This window comes from Dermacentor variabilis, chromosome 4, assembly GCF_050947875.1.
Source record: "Dermacentor variabilis isolate Ectoservices chromosome 4, ASM5094787v1, whole genome shotgun sequence".
Taxonomy (NCBI): Eukaryota; Metazoa; Arthropoda; class Arachnida; order Ixodida; family Ixodidae; genus Dermacentor; species Dermacentor variabilis.
In genome coordinates, this window is record NC_134571.1 from 194323523 (window position 1) to 194343432 (window position 19910).

General features: G+C 44.3%; 2 long non-coding RNA genes across 3 annotated transcripts in view; both read left to right on the forward strand.

Moving 5' to 3' along the window:
- Positions 1 to 19910, forward strand: part of LOC142578121 (uncharacterized) — a 311453-nt gene that overhangs the window by 126596 nt on the left and 164947 nt on the right. The window lies entirely within an intron of this gene.
- On the forward strand, positions 12857 to 19772 carry LOC142580031 (uncharacterized). Of its 2 annotated transcripts, none has more exons than XR_012827544.1 (2): positions 12857 to 14173; positions 17616 to 19772. It is a non-coding gene; the product is annotated as an uncharacterized LOC142580031 (long non-coding RNA). The 2 variants fall into 2 exon arrangements; XR_012827545.1 differs by lacking the exon at positions 12857 to 14173 and adding an exon at positions 15229 to 15309.

A 19910-nucleotide genomic window follows, 5' to 3' on the forward strand; every position in this document is an offset into this window, starting at 1 on the left:
AACATTACAAAGCACACGTTTGATATTGCGGTAAATTTCTACTGTGACAGAGGACAACCAACATTCAAGAATATAGGAAAACAATTTGTGGCCAACAGCGTGTACAGTGAGCCGTCGTTGTTTTTTCACTAAAAACTGGAAGTTCCTAAGCAGTCCCATGTGGCACAACTACAATCAGCTGCTTTTTTTAGTAAAGTTCATGTCTTGTGCCAAGTAAAGCCACATAGAATGTGGCTTAATATAAGAATAAAATGTGTTTTCTTTTTCTCCACAGCACCGTCTGCACGTTGATGGGAAAAGATGGGAGAGGATTCGAGCTGTCCCATGCTCAGTCACCTCAGTCTGTCACTGACGCAGCGTCATCAATACAAAATTTGCGTCGCACATGTTACGTAAACAATACCCAGCAGACGTCACTGTCTTACGACTTACTGCAAGAACTCCCCTGTCACAAAGTTTGTCCAAGTGCAGCTGCTTCCTCTGCACGAAGTACTGAGGCAGATACACTGCCTGTTGCAGAAACACCGAAGTCGGCAACGAGCTTGGAACAAATTTCTTTGCATGTCGCAGGTTCACCACATCGCTCAACTTGCTCTGGAGAAGTTTCTTCGAAATTGTAAGCAAGCTCACAAAAAGGAAAAAGAATGACCTTGATGACTGGACGATGTCTACACTTAGAACTAATCAGCAGCGGCTGAATGAATTAACGGTCGCTGCGGTGTCTGTAGTAGTCAATAAACACTTCCTAATGACTTTAAAGGGTCTTCGCGGTAAACACTATGGTCAGAAGGAGGAGGAGGTTAAGCTGCAGATTCATAGCCTCTTATTTGAGGCAGCATTGTTTGCGAAAGATGCAGTGTCCTGAAAAAAAAACTATGTCAATGACACTTCATTGCAGCTGGTTGGAGCTCTTGTGGTGTTTTGTGCTTCGTGCAGATATCAGGACTCAAGGGGCTTTGTGTTGAGAGCAAGTTATAAAGTTATAAAGGAGTTTCGTTTTTTTATAAAGTTATAAAGGAGCAAGTTATCTAAGTTATGAAGGAGTTTCGTATTAACTGCTGGTGATCTGACAATGCAGTGTTTTCTTTCAAGCTTTGGCGATTTCAGAACTCAAGGCGCTTTGTGTTGGGAGCAGGTGATCTCAGTCATAGGGTGCTGGTGATCTGAGAATGCAAAGCGTTTCTTTTAAGGGCAGGTGACCTCATAACTCAAGCTGCTTTCAGGAGGCAAGATACATTCTTATACTATATTTGCTTGGGTTGCCACGTAACTGAACTTACGAATGAAGTTCAATGTAGGTTTCATTCCCTCTTGTTTTGTAAGCGTGTCGGAATGCTTCAATCCCTGTTTATGTTTATTATATATGGGTTGCAAAATGTACTAACTCAACACTGAAACAACATGCAGCACGCAGTCATCCCAGTGAATTGAAGAATTCTAGAAAGAACAATTGTGTATGTCGAATGTTTAACACCGCTGACATCAAACTGCTTAAGCAACCCAGCCACACTAAACAAGCGTGGAGCAAGATGACACTTTTTAATGAAGGCTCCCCTGGAAGGATTGGCGCAGCCAGAGGGGTGCGAACACCTCGAATTTTTTGTTTGTATGTACGTATATACACGCACATATGCAAACACACGCACGAACGTACATATAGAGTAGTATAGCCATCGATTGCGCGAAATAAAATCCTGGCCTTCGCACGTGGCTCGAACAGCTCGAAAATTCGCGTACAGACGCGCATTACCTTGCAACAAAAAGCGGTGCAATGTTTTAAGCTTGCATATGACGTTTCCTCGAGCAGGCCGCAAGGCTAGAAATGTTTAAAAGGGTGTTTAAAGAAAACTTCGCACGCGTGTGGTGGACAATTAAGTGAGCACTTTTGGGATGCCGAAATCTGACGAATAATCGTGACCGAGAAAACTACCGTTCCTGCAGCTATGTCAGCGACCGGTAACCATAGCCATCATTCATCACTAACCGTCATTCATTCGGCTCTCCGCAGCGGCAGAATACCTGTGGCTCGGTGCTACTATTGGCGCATGCGCAGTAGTGACTGGGAGCGAGAGAGAGATAAATGTCCTCGGTGAGGTGCGCGTTGTGACGCCACGCGCCTTCTCAGAGCACTGCCACGGCGAAATCGCAAGTTCGCGTCGAGTAAACGTCTCGCTTTAAAAATCTCACTCGCTGTCCTAACAAACGCGCTGTCAAGACCCTGTAGTGAGTAAGCGTGGCGGCAGCAGCGAGCGATTAGGGCTTCTTGCTGCCACTCGCTCGAACACTGCCACTCGAAACACAGCGAACACGCGGCCGCGCCGAACGCACCAGCCGCCTTTTTAGAACGCACCCTCTTCCTTGCTTTCCCTCCGCTTGCTTGCACGCAACTAAAATTAAGCGCTTCCACCGCGCTTTCGTGATTTGTACGCACGATATTGAGCCGCCATTGTCAGCTCACCCTCGTAGACTTTCACTCGCAGATACAGCAGAGGGCGTGGGGCGAAGATGTTATCACCGTCGGATTTTAACGGAACCACTCTGCAACGCCCATTAATAAAGGAGGGCTGCTGGAGTGTCCATATAATAGCTATCGCAAGTAGATACGAACCAGAAATCTCGCCTTCATGCACAGTGTTCACCGCAAGCGTTTTCCGGTAAGGATTATGGTTGCATAAGCTGCAGTTGCCGGGAAGTGGCCACTGTCTCTTAGGAAGGAGGGAGGGACGTAACTACACTTTCATATTTATAGGAAGAACCCGCCCAGCAACTATTTCATTGCTGTTGTGATATCACTATGAAAAGGTTACGCATAGTTAGGACTCCCATAGAGTAGCATGAACACGATGAGTGGCGAGTGGTACAGCAACGTCAATATACACAACGGAGTCCTGCTCAGGCTCGACAAGACGGCTGCGTTGTCCAGGGAGGCGTACCCCACCGCTGCCGAGTTGGGCGGCTCCTGTTTGTCGAAGCTCGACCGAAGTTACTATTGGGTAGCGTGGCGTTGTAGGCAGGCTGCAGGCATCCCGAAGACCATGGCGACCAGGCAAGGACGAGACGACTTCTAGTGCTAAACTTACATGGGTTATTCAATGGATGGTGAAAGATGAGAAAAAGAGAATGAAGCGAAAAAGTACTTTGCGGAGCCCCTTTAAATAGGCTCTCCAAAATTGTGGGCGCGAACTTCCTCACGTCAACGTCACAAACACTGGGTCTGGTTTGGGTATGGGCATCTCCCACTTTCAGTGAGCCGGTACGGGCCCGCCTCCGGAACTATCAACTCGCATGTCCGGAATCCGAGGCGCTTATCTTTTCTTCTAGGCAACTTCGGTTCGCGGTAAGGGCGCCTGGTCCATTGTACCAGGTGACATGGTAAGCCTTCGTCGTGGCTTTGCAGCTGCTCTCACTTTCAGTGAGCCTGTAGGTCCGGCAGGGGCGGCTTGATCCTTTCTTCTAGGCGACGTTGGTTCGCGGAAGTTCTCCTGTAGAGCTTGACAATTCGTGGAAAGGGCGTCTGGCTGTGGATAGGTGCATGATGCATTGGTCCCAGTTCACGCCTTCACGAGAGTGTCTCCGCTGGCGGCAGTCCAGGGACCTGTCTAGTTCGCGAAAGGGTGCACACGCACGAAGGGGCCTGTGAACATTGCGGGGCGTCCGCCAGACCGGCCTTCACTGTAGATAACCATAGCGAATTAGGAATTCACCCTTCGTTTCGATGAGGCATGGTAGTCGAGCGTCCCTTTTCTTTCCGGGGTGCTACACGCAAGCCGTAACAGGACCCAGTTTAAGGCTACGTCACATTCCTCAATCGAATCAGGTGATATGACAGCTTCGCTGGGTAACTGCCGTCAAAGCGCAGATTGGAGCGGACTTTTATTGCAGTGCTGTTAGGCTTTAGTTGGTCGGGAGTTTTCCGTCTGTGCCCAGCCATAAACAAACGGCAGGTTCAGGGCTTCGTGTAGGGAGTTTCCACGTAACATAATTACGTGTTCTCTTATATTCGAAGTACAACCTGATGCTGTCTTGTTTGCAATTTGCATGTAAGTTCTACTTGACTAACTTTCTGATGCATTTTTTATTGAAAAATAGTTTGTTTAATAACGCACGTCAGCTCGGCAGAAGGCCTGCCGGATTTAGGATCTAGGCTGCATTTCCCTGTCTGCGCGATGTAGCCGTGAGGTAGTTGGCAGGACCTTGAACTTAACCGCTTTATTTCATCCGGCCGCTGCTGGGCGCATCACGCGACTTTTTATTGCTGCAGGGGCCTTTTCTCTATGGCATAAGCAGTGCGAGGCACTTGAAGGACATGGTCACCACGCTCTGTTTTCACTTCGGGAGAGACTCTACTTTGAGCTACTGATACTGTCAGACTTGTTATTCAATGGGAAAAAGGAGTTCCTTCGACAGTGGTAATGTCGATTCATGTCAGTGACTGATGGACGCGTGTGGCTACATATACATAGAACACAGGTACCCGTGACATCTGTGCCTGCGCTCATATACATGATAACTTCTGTATATACACATCTCATAGCCTCACTGCAAAATTATGTATAGTTTGTCTGTCAGATCGTGATTAGAGTCAATCGTTGCGTGTACTGTATATAATGAGCATCATGCTATGTAATTTGACAATTTTTTTTTCAAGTGTGCGCTTCGATCGGTCTGTGTGGTTATAAACCAGTGAGTGAGGACTGGCACACTTCTTTGAACATGGGTCATGTATACAATGCTCGTACTTTGTATATGTTATCGTCCTGGTGTAATTCTGCCGTGATTGTGACTCAACGTTCGTATGGTCTCTTGTTAAAATAAATTTTTCTTGATATTGCCCTAAACATGCGGGTTCTTTGCCCATTTAATCGGTCGGACAGTGCGTGCTGCGACCGTAATTGACCTTCTGATGAACACTGTAAAATATTTACCGACGATTACGATTCTCCCGAATACGAATTTTGAGCGCAGGTCCATCGATGTTTTTCTTTATCGATATATTGGCTAGTTTGGGCAGCCTGTTTCCTTCGGAACGTTTCATACATAGCGATGTGTGAAGCAACTGCCTCGCTAATTGGGAGATCACGAGAGGCAGCCCGTGGGTGACTCGTGGGCTTGATTTACATCCGCCGCCGCAAACAGACTGCCGCTCATGCAGCGCTGTGTTTCCATACAGACGTCCTGCGCTACTTTCGTGCCATCTCGTAGCCATTGTTGCTGCCAAGGCCACCTTGCTCGGCATTAAGCTTTTATTCTCATGCTTTCGCCATACCCTCCTTCTCCGCTTTCTTCCTAGCGCTCTCTTCGCTATGGCCGTTTTTTATTTCCCGCGGCAGTTCGCGTTTGTTTTGATCCTTCGCTGCGCTTGTACGCTAGTTTACGAAGGATAATGCCGATGCTTGCCTAAGAGGCGCCACGAAGTGTGCTCTAAAAGAGTACCATCATCTGGTGGCTTCATGCACTCAAACTTCAAGCGGCAGCTGGAAAAGGTCTTTGAATTTCAGTTTCCGCGTAACATGGTTGTTTCCTCGTATCTTCGAATGGCCATGTAAGGCTTTATGGCGCGAAAGAAGCTATGTCGATGATGCGCCATGCCAACATGAGAATGTATAATTTGATTAAAATCCTTCAAGCAGCAAAAATTATTACTGCACAATTTGTTTAAGAAAGGTATTTCTTCTAGAAACATACACATATATGGGCTAAAGATACCATACCGTTTTCAGCTAGGATCAGGTAGGGATGAAGTGGTGTTAGTGTCTTCTAAAGTTCATAAAAATATTTTTGCCTTTTTCTCCAACGCTGGACATGTGCTTAACATGTGAATCACAGTTTCCTGGCTTTGATTAAAGTCGTTTATTTCTTCATTTTTCAAAAATGTCATGTGTGAAGTGTGTATCTGAGACGGTATGTACGTATGTATGTATGTATGTATGTATGTATGTATGTATGTATGTATGTATGTATGTATGTATGTATGTATGTATGTATGTATGTATGTATGTATGTATGTATGTATGTATGTATGTATGTATGTATGTGTGTGTTTCTGTGCTTGTGTGTGTCTGTGTGCGCCTTATTCCAGAACAAATGCTTTGGAAATCTATGAAACCTTCTTTGTCAGAAGCCAGCGTCGCAACAGAGATACTAATAATGACTTTTTTCAGTGTTTTGCTATCTTGTTTCAGTGTTTATTTGCAGAAATGAAAATCTCTTCCTGTGTACTGTACTGCCAAGACGATAAAGGGGGCAGGACCTTGGTCAAGCTTGCGAGCTTTTAGTCTTTTTCCTTCTCTGTCTAAGAGAAAATGAAGACTGAATTGAATTGACTCTATCACGAAAATAGCGCAAAATTTGGTCACAACTTAATTTCTGTAGAAGAACGACAGATCGGGCGAGTTGATGGTTTTCTACAATGTTTAAAAAACAGCGCTAGAAATGTACCCTGGACAATAGAATAAAGTATCGGACACGCACGGCGCCGTGGTTTTTTTTTTGCGTCATCAACATCCTTCACCAATTTTTTGCACCCAAAGGTACGTGCCAATAGATTTTATTTTTCCTTGAATGGACACTGCTTTTGTTACGACAGGTATGTCGACGGGCTCTCCATAACGGTAAACATTCGCACGAATGAAATGATGATGTGAAGAGAAACAAATGCTGACAGGAATTAAACATTCCGTTAGCACTTGTGAAGCCCGCGATATTGAAGTGCAGCATCAATATCACGAGCTGCAGAAGTGCTGTTGGCCTGCACTGTGTTGAAAGCGTTGAGGTTCCGGCACCTCGCAGAAGCGGTACTTTCGCTGCATAATCCTAGCCACTACACTACTTGGACGCAGGGACCACAATATCGATCTCTCCTGGACATCATTAGATCCGCGAATCTTTTTTCATTCATTGAATCCTCCTTATTCGCCCACATCCCATACCCCTTTATGCCCCGATGCCGTAACCGTCGCATTAAAGAACGAAAGGTGCAGCTTTACGGCCTTCTCTTTGTGAAATACGGTAAATGATGAAGGGTGTATCTTTCGGAGTATTGTGGGATAAAGTATAAAGGGAGGCAGCCAAAGTTTAATTGACGCCTCCATCGTTCGTACAATTGAATATATATTCTAGGGGAAAGTAGCTATGTTTTATAGGCGCCCTTCGTTTAAACAGCGGCAAGTTTGTCAATCGGGAGCAGTTTTCCGCAGTCACATCAGATAGAATAGCAGGGATGTCTGGTTACTTAAAGAAAGAAGTTCTTTATTGGCATTCGCGTGATTTGTCTGCTATCTAGCTCCTGCCTCATCAACATTTCTTTCACATGCGGCTGCGTCCCCAACATCACCTTACGAACATTTTTGTCTCCGCAATTTCGGGACCCTGAGTTTACGCTCAGGGCCCGGCAACGCTTAGCACAGAAGAGAAATTTGCTCAGCAGCGATGCTGATTTGTTTAAATTTGATTCCGCAGTTTCGCGGGCCACATTACTGCTTGAATTTAGATGGGTTACGTATCGGCCTTTCGCTTATTTTTTGTAGATTGGAGAGCACGATGAAGGAAAAAAAAGACTGCGTATGTGTAAACTACATGATCGTTTTAGAGTGCAGATTTTTTTTCCTGCCTGTACTCATTCACTTATGATTTAGTTCGGTTTTTGCTCCACCACCTTGTGAATAAAATCGAACACGGCTGTAATAAACGGCCGTACACAAAGCATATTACAAAAAAAGAAAAATGAAGAAAAGAACGGACATACAGTTGAGACAATATACGTTAGGCATTAAAGGTAATGGCTGTTCCTGGCGTTCGGAACAAATTATTCGTAGCTTCAGCTTCCATAAAGATGATAAGATCGGCGGAGTGAGATTCTGAGGTGATCTTTTTCCGTATACCACCTTTCATATCCCATTTCATTCTATTCCCGTTCATTTGCTCAATGCATCCCTAATTTGTTCGAACACCTTCGCTATCTCACATTCTAATGGTTATCCAATGTCCGGCGTTTAGGCTGTGCAATTTTTTCACAACAGATGTTCTTGCCTAGCGGAGATACATCAAATCGAATATTCACTGTCAATGTCATCTACTGCGCTGAAACGGTAGGTTTATGGTAACACAATCTCTTTAGAAATGTAACAGAATCGGAGAAGTACCAAGTTCTCTCCGAGCGGATGCACGTATGATCAACTCTTGACAGTAGCACCCAAGTTTGCGTTCTACAACCAAATTCATCTCTGTTCTGCGATAAAATCATAAAGAAGGCAATGGAGCATTTTCAAGCTATAGTGCACTTATTAATTATGCTTAGGTACTTTTAGGTTTCCATGATACTCTACATATGAAACGTGGCACCAAATGTGAATTATGGGCTTTCTTTGGCTTACATTTATTTCTGGTAGAAACAAGAAAATTCAGAGTGTAGCTCACCAATGATGACACACGGGAAACTTCACAAGCTTCTCACCTGCCCGATCACTGTTTGCGAGGGCATGCCACCCCATCTTTATCGATGCGTCGTTATCGTTTACCGCAGTGGTGGCTCAGTGGTAAAGTGCCCGCCTCGACTGCGGGAGGTCGCGGATTCGAATCTTGCTGACGCCGGTGACCCAGCGGCTCGCTGTAATGGGAACAAGCGTCCCCCGGCCTGGCACTTGGCTTCCTCAGGGGTGAAATGGGCTTGAGTTAGGAGCTTGCGCACCGAAGGCCCATTGAAATACTCGCGAGTAACGACGACCAATTCTCGGGAAGAAGAAGGGGCCGAGCACCGTGGCATCTTCTAAACACTTAGGAGCCTAACTGCCATGACCATGGGGTTATTGATATATGTCACTCGTAATACCGGACGTAGACACGTCATCACTTGCGAATCTAGATACTTAGGGCTGCTGACAGTGTGTTTGGAGTAACCAGCGCATGTAAAATGTGACAAGACTAAAAGCTCGACCTGCAATAAAGTCCTGATAACGCTTGTGAACGAGGCTGAAACCAAGGATCGACAAACGAGCCGGGTACACTCTAAAAAGTAGGAAGGGTATCGCAGGAGTGAAGCTGCCGGTTCACTCTTCAAAGCGTCGTTTTACTCTCGCAAAATGTCGAGGAGAGTGAAATGCATTGTTCACTCTGTCACCAAGGAGTGAGTGAAATGTGCTTTTCACTCTCCCCTTCAGAGAGAGAGAGTGAAAAGACTCTTGCGACATTAGAAAAGAGAGACTCTTGCGGCAATAGAAAACAAAACGTAGCGTAATCTTCTGCTTCAACTGTAGGTGGCTGGCCCCGAACATGGCAATGTATCATTCATGCACGCTGAGCAAAGAACACATCGTTTTGCTTCTAAGAGAACAGGCCGCCGCAGTTCAACGGAACGCGTAGCGAGCGCTCTACTTTTTCACTCGGAGTTGCTCCACCGCGCGCGCGCGCGCTCAAGATCGCGGAAAAACACAGCACCGGAGAAAGGTGACCGTCCGCCGAGCAGCACAGCAGCAGCCAATGCATTTCAGCAGCAAAGGCCAGCCAAGGGAGATCGTATGTCAGCCATCTCGCGTCGCCACGAAAACACCACTGTCGTTCGTCATGCCTTGGATATAACAGCAAATCCTCCACGGTAAGTGAATTCTAACTTAGGTGCACATTGTCCGTATATGTCATGCTATCGCCAGGAAGTCGTCGCTGCGCTTAGCCGACGCGATTGACAAAGGACTAGGCATACGCGCTGTGTCTCTCGATGTCAATCGAAAAAGCCAGTCGTCGCGATAACTGCATGTGATTTTATCACTTTGCCGTTGTCCGTAAGAGCTTTAAAAATCGCAAACGCTGCCAGAACTATGGTATGTTCAATAAGACGCCAGGCGAGAGGACGCTTAAAATGGTTAGTTCACCAGCCCGTGATTCCGAGCCTATGCGGAGCGAGATTAGCGTGCGTTTTGTGTGTTTGAATTTATTCAGTTTGGCAGTCTACTGTGTACGGAACGCTGTTGAACTAAGGAATCACATAACAGAAAACGTCATTTTGCTGGCAGCATGCTTTTTTTTATAAATGAACCGCGCGCTTGACGGTGTCTCGCGCAGGGGGAATCTGCGACCACTGAAGTTACGTGCAGCACCAGTGCTAGTTAGAAACTTTGCCGCAGGCATTCAGCTGCATGCTGCAAGAGGTCAGTTGCACTCTAAGAAGAAAAGGAGGAAAGGGGGTATTGAGGTTACTCCTTTAGGGGAGCAACTGATCTGCCACAACCATTCCTCCCTTTAGGGGGTAAGTGCGAGGGGATGAACTGTTACTCCCCATGCCGTTACTCCTCCGAGGACCAACAGTTGCTCTTTTCCGATGCTCCTCAAAGGAGTAACGGTCATTATTTCCGATGCTCCGCAAAGGTGGAATTAATGAAATTAGGCATTTATACGCTAATAAAAAAGATTACTGAGCTTAAAAAAAAAAGAAAAAAGAGGGGCCCGAAAGCAGGATTCGAACTCACGTCCTCGCGCTCCCATGTTAGCTACTCTAACCACTGCACCACGGCAGATTGCTGGACGAGACTAGGAAATTGAGACATGTTAAGCATCGGAACGCAGGTGCGGCAATGTAAAAGCGACTCGGCATATTGTGTATGCTGTGCGGGGAGAGTGTAACGTTGAGTGTACTTGCAACCATCAGTGAGTGGGAAAAGAAATATGCCCGAGTATTCTTAGGGTGCTTTAAACTGAGGCACTACACGATGCAAACGTGTAGCGAGCTCAAACGGGGCACCTAAGACGACAGAGACGGACAATTGCTCTGTGGCTTAGTGTGTCCCGTTTGAGCTACACATCGATTCATTCAAGTTCGTAATCTCCGTGGAACGGAAGGAACGTAGGTACTATTGACCAGCAAAATCTGGCAGTCTATCAATGACTTGCGCGTTTAATTTCTATCGCTCACTTATGGGGTGCGCACGAACGGCATGGCTCTTCACATTCCAACTTTAAATTTCACGCAATTTTCTCACGAAGAGGCAAAGTGCTGCTTTGCATATAGTTCAATGGACAGTGCACGAACTTCGAACTATTCACGATTTATAGACAATACAGTTTTTGCCGCATCACTGCACGACACGGACGAAAACAGCGGAGCGCATGGGGAGTAACTGTTGCCGTTCGTCCTCCCGTTCCTCTCTTTCCGACCAGGGACTAAACACTTACTCTCCAAAATTTGCACACGGCACGCACATCCATGCAGTTACTCCCTTGAGGGACGAAAGCGCCCTTTTTGGGACGAACTGCGCAGTTACTCCCGTTTTCCCCGGAATTCTTCTTAGAGTGTGGGCGCGTTATCTTGAACTTACTGAAAACGCATGAGGAATCCATGTTTTATGCTGAAAAAAGTATAAACCCCATATAAGCGATCTTGCGCGCGGCAGCTACAAGCGACGCGACGGAGATGGCTGTCGCGTTCGCTCGTCGCCTACAAGTCGTACTCCGTGCGAGCGACGATTTTGAGCGACGCCTCCCCGGTGTTGCAGGCATGAGGGCTGTAGTCACGCGTGACGCGTGCTTTAGTAATTTACGTTGATGTATTTTACTATAAAAAGTAGCATAAAATATTTCCGGAGGTCTTGCAGTACGTTCTTATCCTTGCACGTACAAAAATTGAATCATTTTCTCGTTCCGCGCGACAATCGGTAGTATTTGAGCGATGTATGTACATCCAGTTCCGGCTTCGCCCTATTGGCTAGTCGCTCATAGCACTTCTGGGCGACGAGAGACGATTTCTAGATTTCCAGAACCGAGCCATCTGTTCAAGCGACGGCCCGTTTTGTCGCTCGAAGCCGTCGCTCGTCGCCGTCGCGCACTAAATCGCTTTCACAGTGTTTATCCCTAAGACTGAACTGTTTTTGCTCATGTTGAAATGGTGTGATTATAGGTCTGGTTTTGTCTCCTGTTGCGGTTTTCGTGCACGGTGCGAAACTGAAAGGATGCTTATGTCTACGAACTCGGTGAATTGTCGAGCAGCTAGTTACGCATCGGCATCGAATATAACGGCTGCTGTGCGGAAAAACAATTGCAGGGGCGCTTTGCATACGCTTATTGTTTTGGACATGCCTGTGCATTTGCTAATATGAGTTGGCGTGTGAGAGTTATGTCATATGAACAGCTAAATCAGCCTTCCTCTGGGGGTTACAAGCGTAATGTGTGCATTTTGCTATAGCATGGCAGATCAAGATGTGTTTATCGCTTGAATATTTTAAGTAGAGAAATAAAATATCAAAATAAAATGTTGCTTTAATTTCGTGTTACCAGTTTGTCGTACACAGAACAATAGGTTGGTGTAATAAACTAATAACTGCGGTTTAACTGCAACTTTTACATGCCTACAAGAATCTGAAATGCTAGATTTCAAACTGCAGCAGTAGTCGCGTCTGTCAAAAATGAACTCCACTGCGCACCTCATGCATGAAAATAAGTTCATGCCTTTTAGTAAGCTTAGATGCAGGCCGCAGTGAACTTGTTAGTATTGAGATGTGGGTAAGCTTGCCATAACAAGCCTTGTTGCCCTTTTTTATAGGCACATCCATATATCCATTGAGCTGAAGGACAATATTTTCATCCCTACTGAGCATCATGTTTGCAGCTATAATCCTCAAATTATGGCTTCAGCAGTGGCACAACCAGGGGTGGTGCGGGGGCGGGGGGGGGGAGGGCACACTGGGCACGTGCTTAGGATGTGTCACAAGTGGTGTTTGCGATACACCAGACTCATGACAGACCTATGACGTCTGAAAATGACCAATATTCTATTCAATAGCAGGAGTATTCTAACATTCATGAAAAACAAGGATGAACTGTGGTTTATTTGTTTTTTTGCTTAAATCTAAAATTGAAATTAGTTTAGCAGTTGACTGTTGCAGTCATTTGGATGTTTTGCATGCATTTCACTAGGAAGACTAAGAGCTAAGACTTTTTTATTGCCATGGCCTTGACTGTCTTGATGTTGTTTTGCACCATGCCCTTGTGTTGACTTTTGCATACGATATTTTTCAGGCACCCGCTTTATATAACGCAAGAAGGCAGCTGCAAGGACACGAGGATTTGAAAGAGCCAGTGCAGCGCGACTTCACGTAGTGCAGAGGAGCCAATGCCAAAAAATCAAAATACATTGGCATGTTATTTGGACAAGAAAGTAGTATGTGGGTATATTGGGTGTACCATTTGACCAAATGTCAACAAAATCAAGATACAGTATGTTACACGAAGATAAAAATTCTCACGTGCTCCAGGCAGTCATCTTAACATGGTATATTTATGTAATGTCTCTGATTGGTAAGTCAAATCAAGTATGCTCTCTGGAGACAAACACATAGCAGCAAGTGTCATTGAAAAGTTAAAAATGTGTTTTAAGAAAGCTGATTAGTTCTGAGAAGTGACTGCTTTTTGTCTTGCCTCTCAACAGATATATCCATGTGATAAAAAAATAGTGGTACAATGAAATTGCATATTTGCTTAGCGACATGATACATACTTGCAATGAGCACGGTGCCTGTGTTTACTATAAAAAGCAACAGCCCATGCTTGGTTAGGTTAGGCCCACTACAACATGCAGGCATGGGTGATTGGCGCTTTTTTTATTTCTGTGTCGTGAGGTTTATTGACGTGCGTATAGGTGCAGTGGCACGCAGTATGGCTAGTACAAAAAGGGGGGGGGGCAGATATATGTAGCTCACTGTACACGACAGAGGGCAAAGGAAATCCGTGTTCAGCAACTATGTTAAATGCCATGTACGTAAATTTTACAACACTACTCGTTCGAAGCGCGCACAGGTGCATATTGAAGAAAAGTTTCCAGGGTAGATAATTTAGTTCGTAATTTACACTAATTTTGCTCTAACCACGAGACATAATAATTTGAATATACTGCACGGAAAAACCTAGAGCGAATTAAATTGTGTGTCAGTTTCGTGTGTATACATATAGTCTTTCCTATGCATCAGGTTTTTTGCATAATGCATTAACAGTTGACAGCCTATCTTATGATGTGTACTCTGTTTACATTACAGTTGTTTATTAGTTTACTCGTTTGTTTTGCGACTGATGAAATGCCGGCATATATATATATTCAACATTTGACATAACCCTGTATGTTTTGCAGGGACAACCCAGGACGTGCATTTCTCAGCACCCAGTCAACTGCCAAAAGTGACTCAAACACAGGCCACCAGTAAGTGGACATCAGTTGCAATTTCACATTATGCAGTTGGCGGCTGCCTTGTACGGAGGCTTTTTTTTTTAATGAGATGGTGATGTCGTTCTAATGTACATCTTGGCCACAAAGGTGCGATCATGTCTCACAGAGGCATATATGGTTGCTATTCTCTGCAAGGGACGTGTTCTCGTGTTCGTGAAGCATTTGTGTTTGGCAGTATTGTCGCCCAATGAGTCAGATATAAACACTAACTCGCCACTGCCGGCAAGTAGTTGCGAGAAACGCATTATGACGCTGTAAAGTTATTTCATTAATTCGAAGGAAAGTTTTGCAGCAGGAAAAAAGGTTGCTATTCCAGGTAAACATGTCTTTTTCTCACAGGTTATTTAGTCAAACTGTGGATGCATGAAATTCGTGACTTATGAATAGATTTTAATTTATTCTTTAGTAATGCTTCTAAAAGAGACTAGAGATAGCATGTGACTACCTCTGCAATCAGCAGACCATACATTTACAGTCATAAGTGGCAGTTCCATGCAGTCTCGCACTTTATATAACCTTTCCTTTCAGCAACATTGGAACTGGTGGCTGCGTTTTCAGAAGGAGAAGTGCACTTGACACTGTATACGTATGTGTGAATTCGGTTTTCTTCGTATGTGTCGGCTCACTGACAAACAGTGCAAAAATCTGTTGTACCATGAGTCTGACGACGCCTTCTGCTGCTAGAAATGTGGCACTTCGTATTTTATAGTACTGCATGACATTTATATCAAAGCTACCACATAAAATGATCAAGAAAACTAACCGCTGTTATAGCTGCTTTCCTCAAAGAACGCTTGTCCTCTATGGGCTGTGTTAATCTGAGCTCTCCACCGATGTTTCAGTAGTATTATCCCTTAGTGAGTGAGAGATTGGGGGCAATTAATCGTGTTAGTGTTTAAGTAGTGTCCTAATTATGTGCATTTGTTCCAACAAAGTTGTCTAGATTACTTTATTGTGTAGTGTAAAGCTTATGAAACCATCAGCAACTACTGAGTTGCTAACACGCATATGGATTTGTCACTATACAGGTAGAACTCGGCTGTACCACTGCAGTGCTGCGGAAATTGCCTTCACCAGCGGCTTTGCAACAGCTGTTTCGCAGCATGTCGGTATGTGTTAATTTATAATTATGTTGGGATGGGCTAGTATTATGGACCACTGCTACTCTGTATTGTGACAGATCCATATGATAAGGGATGTAATGGGCACAGCGAAAACCTTTGAATTTTTTACTATGGTACATAAACAGGCTCTCCTTTTCGTCACTGGAGCAGGAGAGAAGGGCATGCAGGCACTCCTGAATGTACATATATTTCAAAACATGAGAGAGACATATACACACACACACAATTAAACTAAAGGCAGGGACGTTCCATCTTTCATCTTGAATTGAATTGTGCAGCGCAAAAATACAACACAGACCACAGAGAAGCACACATGTTAACAGGTTTGATACACACGTTAGTTCAACAGATTTGATACTTCAAGTGTGCTATTTTACACAAGGGGGAAGGGAAAGGGGAGAAAATCTGAAAAAAAGTGGAGTGCAAAAAAATGAATCGTGCCAAAAAGCATGAGAAGCATCGCGCAGCCAGGATCACCAGCAGGACATCCAAAAAGCACTCTGATAAAATTACATACAGGACAACCTTACGTATAGATTGTTTCAATCAACTCGGATCACATGCAGGCATTACTGCAATCAAGTTGTTTCCTTATGTCATATGAGGGAATGATGTGGGCCCAAAAAACTGTTTAGAGCTGAAGGATTATGTTCCATTCTAGCCTCATTGCCTGCTTTTTTATCATATTGTTATCAGCTGCTTATGATAGGGACAAAAAGTAAGAGTACGAACTGTTTCCCGATTCGCCATTCCACACAACATGTCTTTGTGACTATATGTACATGCAGATGATCCATAGTTGAAAAATATTCAGTACAGTCGAATCTCATTACAAGATGCACTTTGTTGTAAGAGACATCTGAATATGGTTTGGTTGGTTTTCCTATGTTTGCCACGTTAACAATACTGTATACAAGAGACACCTTTGTTACTAAGGATGACTATTTAAGTATTCACTACTTCGAAGGGACACAACCCAGACACATTCACTTTGTGCACCTTGTGTGCTCCGAAGGGCGTAAAGATCACGCAATCCTTACACAAGTCAATCGCGCATGTCTCTTTTAGCATGAACCAGAAAAGGAGGGCAACGAGGACAGTGCAGGGCAGAAAGTGTCGGCAGTTGAAGCTGACGAGCGTCTAAGAGCACCTCAAAGGTACTGCGAGCAACAAGGCTTGCAAAGTGAAGTGTTTAAATTCCAGAAGTTGGGAAGGAAGCTAACACAATCTACATTCACTAAAAAGCTGTGAATGTCTTCTTTAAAGGGCCCCTAAACTACCGAGGTTGAAATTTAGTTGCGGTGTTGCAGTTCTACACAATAAGGCAATGAACAGGTAGCCACGAGAATTTTTCGAAACGGTGCAGTAATAGTGGAGCTATGTGTGTTTGATTATCGAAAAGTAGTCCCCACTCATTTTACTCTTTCATCTGGTACACGCCATATAGACAGTATCGTCTTTTCCTTGCCTAGTACACCTCCAAATGTTACGGGACAGGCCAACACCAACGAGCTCTGTTGCTGCCGCGCTGGCCCGTCGTCCTGCGAGGGGTGGCGCTAATACAACGGAACAATATGGTGACTCGTGTTGAAGAGCCTCGTAGGGAGACCCTTCTGTTGGCGTTTCTGTTCTTTGCCCCCATTGGCTGCCCACAATGGCATCGCGCGCAACGCGACGAGGAAGAAGGAGTGTGTGTATTTGCTTGCAGGCCTTGCCGGCAGTCGTACACTTTCGTTCGACCAATCGACAGCACCGGAAACTGGTGACATCATCAGAGACAGCCTGGTGACGTCAGGACAAACTGGGGGGTGCAGGATAGGTCCAGAGAGGCGCACGGGGTCATTTTCTTCATATTGTGGTGCTCCGGCAGTGCTACGCACTCTGGCATTTGGCTTCATCGATCGTGACGGCATTCTGATTTCGATACGCGTGTTTACTTGAAATGTTCAAAAAATGTCGAGAAGTGGTTTAGGGGCCCTTTAAGCCACCCTGAGCATTTATTCCTTCAGATATATGAAAACATACTTTAGTGATGATGCATAATAAAGTGATCTAGTCTGGCTCCTCAGTGTCTCAAAATTTTTGGTTTCGAGAGACATGTTTCCCGTGCCTCTTGAATACTTCTGATGAGGCTTTACTGTAATATACACAAACAATTGTGACTCCTCCTGCAAGTATTATTCATTAAGCCCGGTCACTTATTTGCAAAGCTTGTGGTTAAGTCTTGATGTCCATACTTTTTAGAGCTATGTTTATTAATTCATGCTGTTCTTATTGGTTCTTCGATGCAGGAGACAATGCCTACGAAATTATTGGCCCTGATCATGAGAGCCCTCAAGGGGCAAACAACATCTCTGTTGCAGAAGTGAGCCCGGTACCACTTGGAAGTTACCATGACAGATGACATGGCAGCAATAGATACAGAGACTGCCACGTCTACTGCAGCTGCAACAGTGTACGAGGCAAGCAGCAGCGCGTCAGCATCAGCAGCAGTGTCAGAAGGAACCATACCAGGCCTGGTAGAGCAACATGTGTGCTATCACTGACTTTTTTTGTAGTGGATACAACTCATTTGCTCAACATACAAAAGCTTTTCACCACGACTGTGAGCCAGTGTTATTGTGCAGCAAGTGCAAGACTAAGTTAGGTGTTATAACACAGTACAAGCATCACTTTAATATATGCAAATGCAAACATATTACAGTTGTTGCCTCCCCAGCCAGCCCACATAGGACAACAATGTGGAACACATGGTGGGACACACCTCTCCCCCATTACAAGATAGTAGAGACTGTCAGTGCTGTTGCTAGATTGACTGGTCTTTGTAGGCAACTAGAAGGACAACACAGGTGTCATAAGATTGTTGTTGATGTTGTTGTTGAAGAGGTAAAAAAGAAGTTTAATGCAGCTGAAGTGCCAACTGATATTGAGCAAATCAAAAGCAACCACCTGAGAAAGCAACACTATCGAAATTTGGGTATCTATGTGCCGCCAACTCTGGTAAGAATGGCATAGGACAGAAGTGTGATGAAAATCACACAGACACTGCTGTTGCATCACTGGCCACAGTGAGCAGCGACTTGTAGGGCAAGAGAGTCAACTGAAACTAACATTATGATATAGTGTCATGCTCCCATGTGACCACTTTTCAAGTTATTTTGCAAGATACAGCTCAACCTCCAGAAACGAGATTGCAACTTGTCTGTAAAAAAAGCTTTCACAAAAAATTATTCATAACACTATTAACATAGCAGTATCTTTTTTTTTGTGTCGGTTCGAGGTTCCCGGCTGTCCATTAATGCAAAAATTGAGGAAAAAAAGAACATGTGTCGTACTTACACCTTTTTAACAAGTACGAGGAGGACAGAACTTTTCTAGTCATGCATCTTCATCATACTATCAAGTTTTTAAATGCCTTTTATAATTACTATTACCAGTTATATCTGAGTGCATTGTAGGCATGTAGCAGGTGTAAAATCAGGTCAGTTGGATCAGATGCCTTATCTGCAAGCGAGCCCTATATTCAAGAAATTTGAATTAAAATTGTTACGTTAGAGACGCAGTCTTTCAGCACTTTATTGCCTGTGGTTTAAGCATTGCTCAATACTTTTGTGGGTGGCAATTTTAACCGGCACAGCACTGCGCTTTGCCACAGTCACATTTGTCTTCAAAGCGTTGTTTACCATTTGTGTTGATCTGTTTGTGTATGCATAGAGCAAGTTCTTAATTTATATTTTTCTGCATTCTTGTGCTTGCACTAAGCTTGTATAAGGCAGTTACAAAATGTGCGTCACTATAACGAACTGTTCTGTTGAGCTTACACTTGCAAATAATCGTGTTCAGATGGCCGCACTTCTATGCGGGTGCACCGCTAGCTTTGTGTATGTTCTCATGTTTGTATAAAGCTTATATAAGCTAGTTAGAAAATGTATGTCACTAAGCATTGTGATATTCTTTAAAGAACTGCTTGGTTGGTTTTACACTTGTGAATTAGTATTGAGCCGGTGGTATTCCCATGTATGCCCACTGCTAGCTTTCTGTGTCCTCACATGTTTGTATTAAGTTTCTACGAGGAAGTTACAGCATGTACGTCACTAAGCGCTGTGATATTTTTTAAAGAACTGCTTTGTTGGTTTTACACCTGCGAGTAATAGTACTCGGGTTGCACTAGTCATGTGTAGGTACACAGGGACCATTTGTATACATTATGCTCATGTAAAGCAGTTACAAAGTGTAGGTCACTAATTACTGTGATATTTGTTGAATTGCTGTGATGGTTTTACACATGTGAATAATAGTGGTCTGGACACAGTACTTACGGTGTATAGTTGAATTTATACACTGCCAAGACATGGGCTGTATACGTACCAAAAGAAATGTATGTCATTATATTGTTGTGATTATTACTGTTTGGATTTTATTAAACTGTAATAAAATTGTTTCTTGTATCTATTGAGATATGGCAATTTGTCATGCCACCAAACTGAGGACCTGAACTTGTGCATACAAATAAACAGCTAATTTAAGAGTTTACTGCTCATATTCTGCTAAACCAGTTTAACAAATCTTGTACTACAATGCTGGAA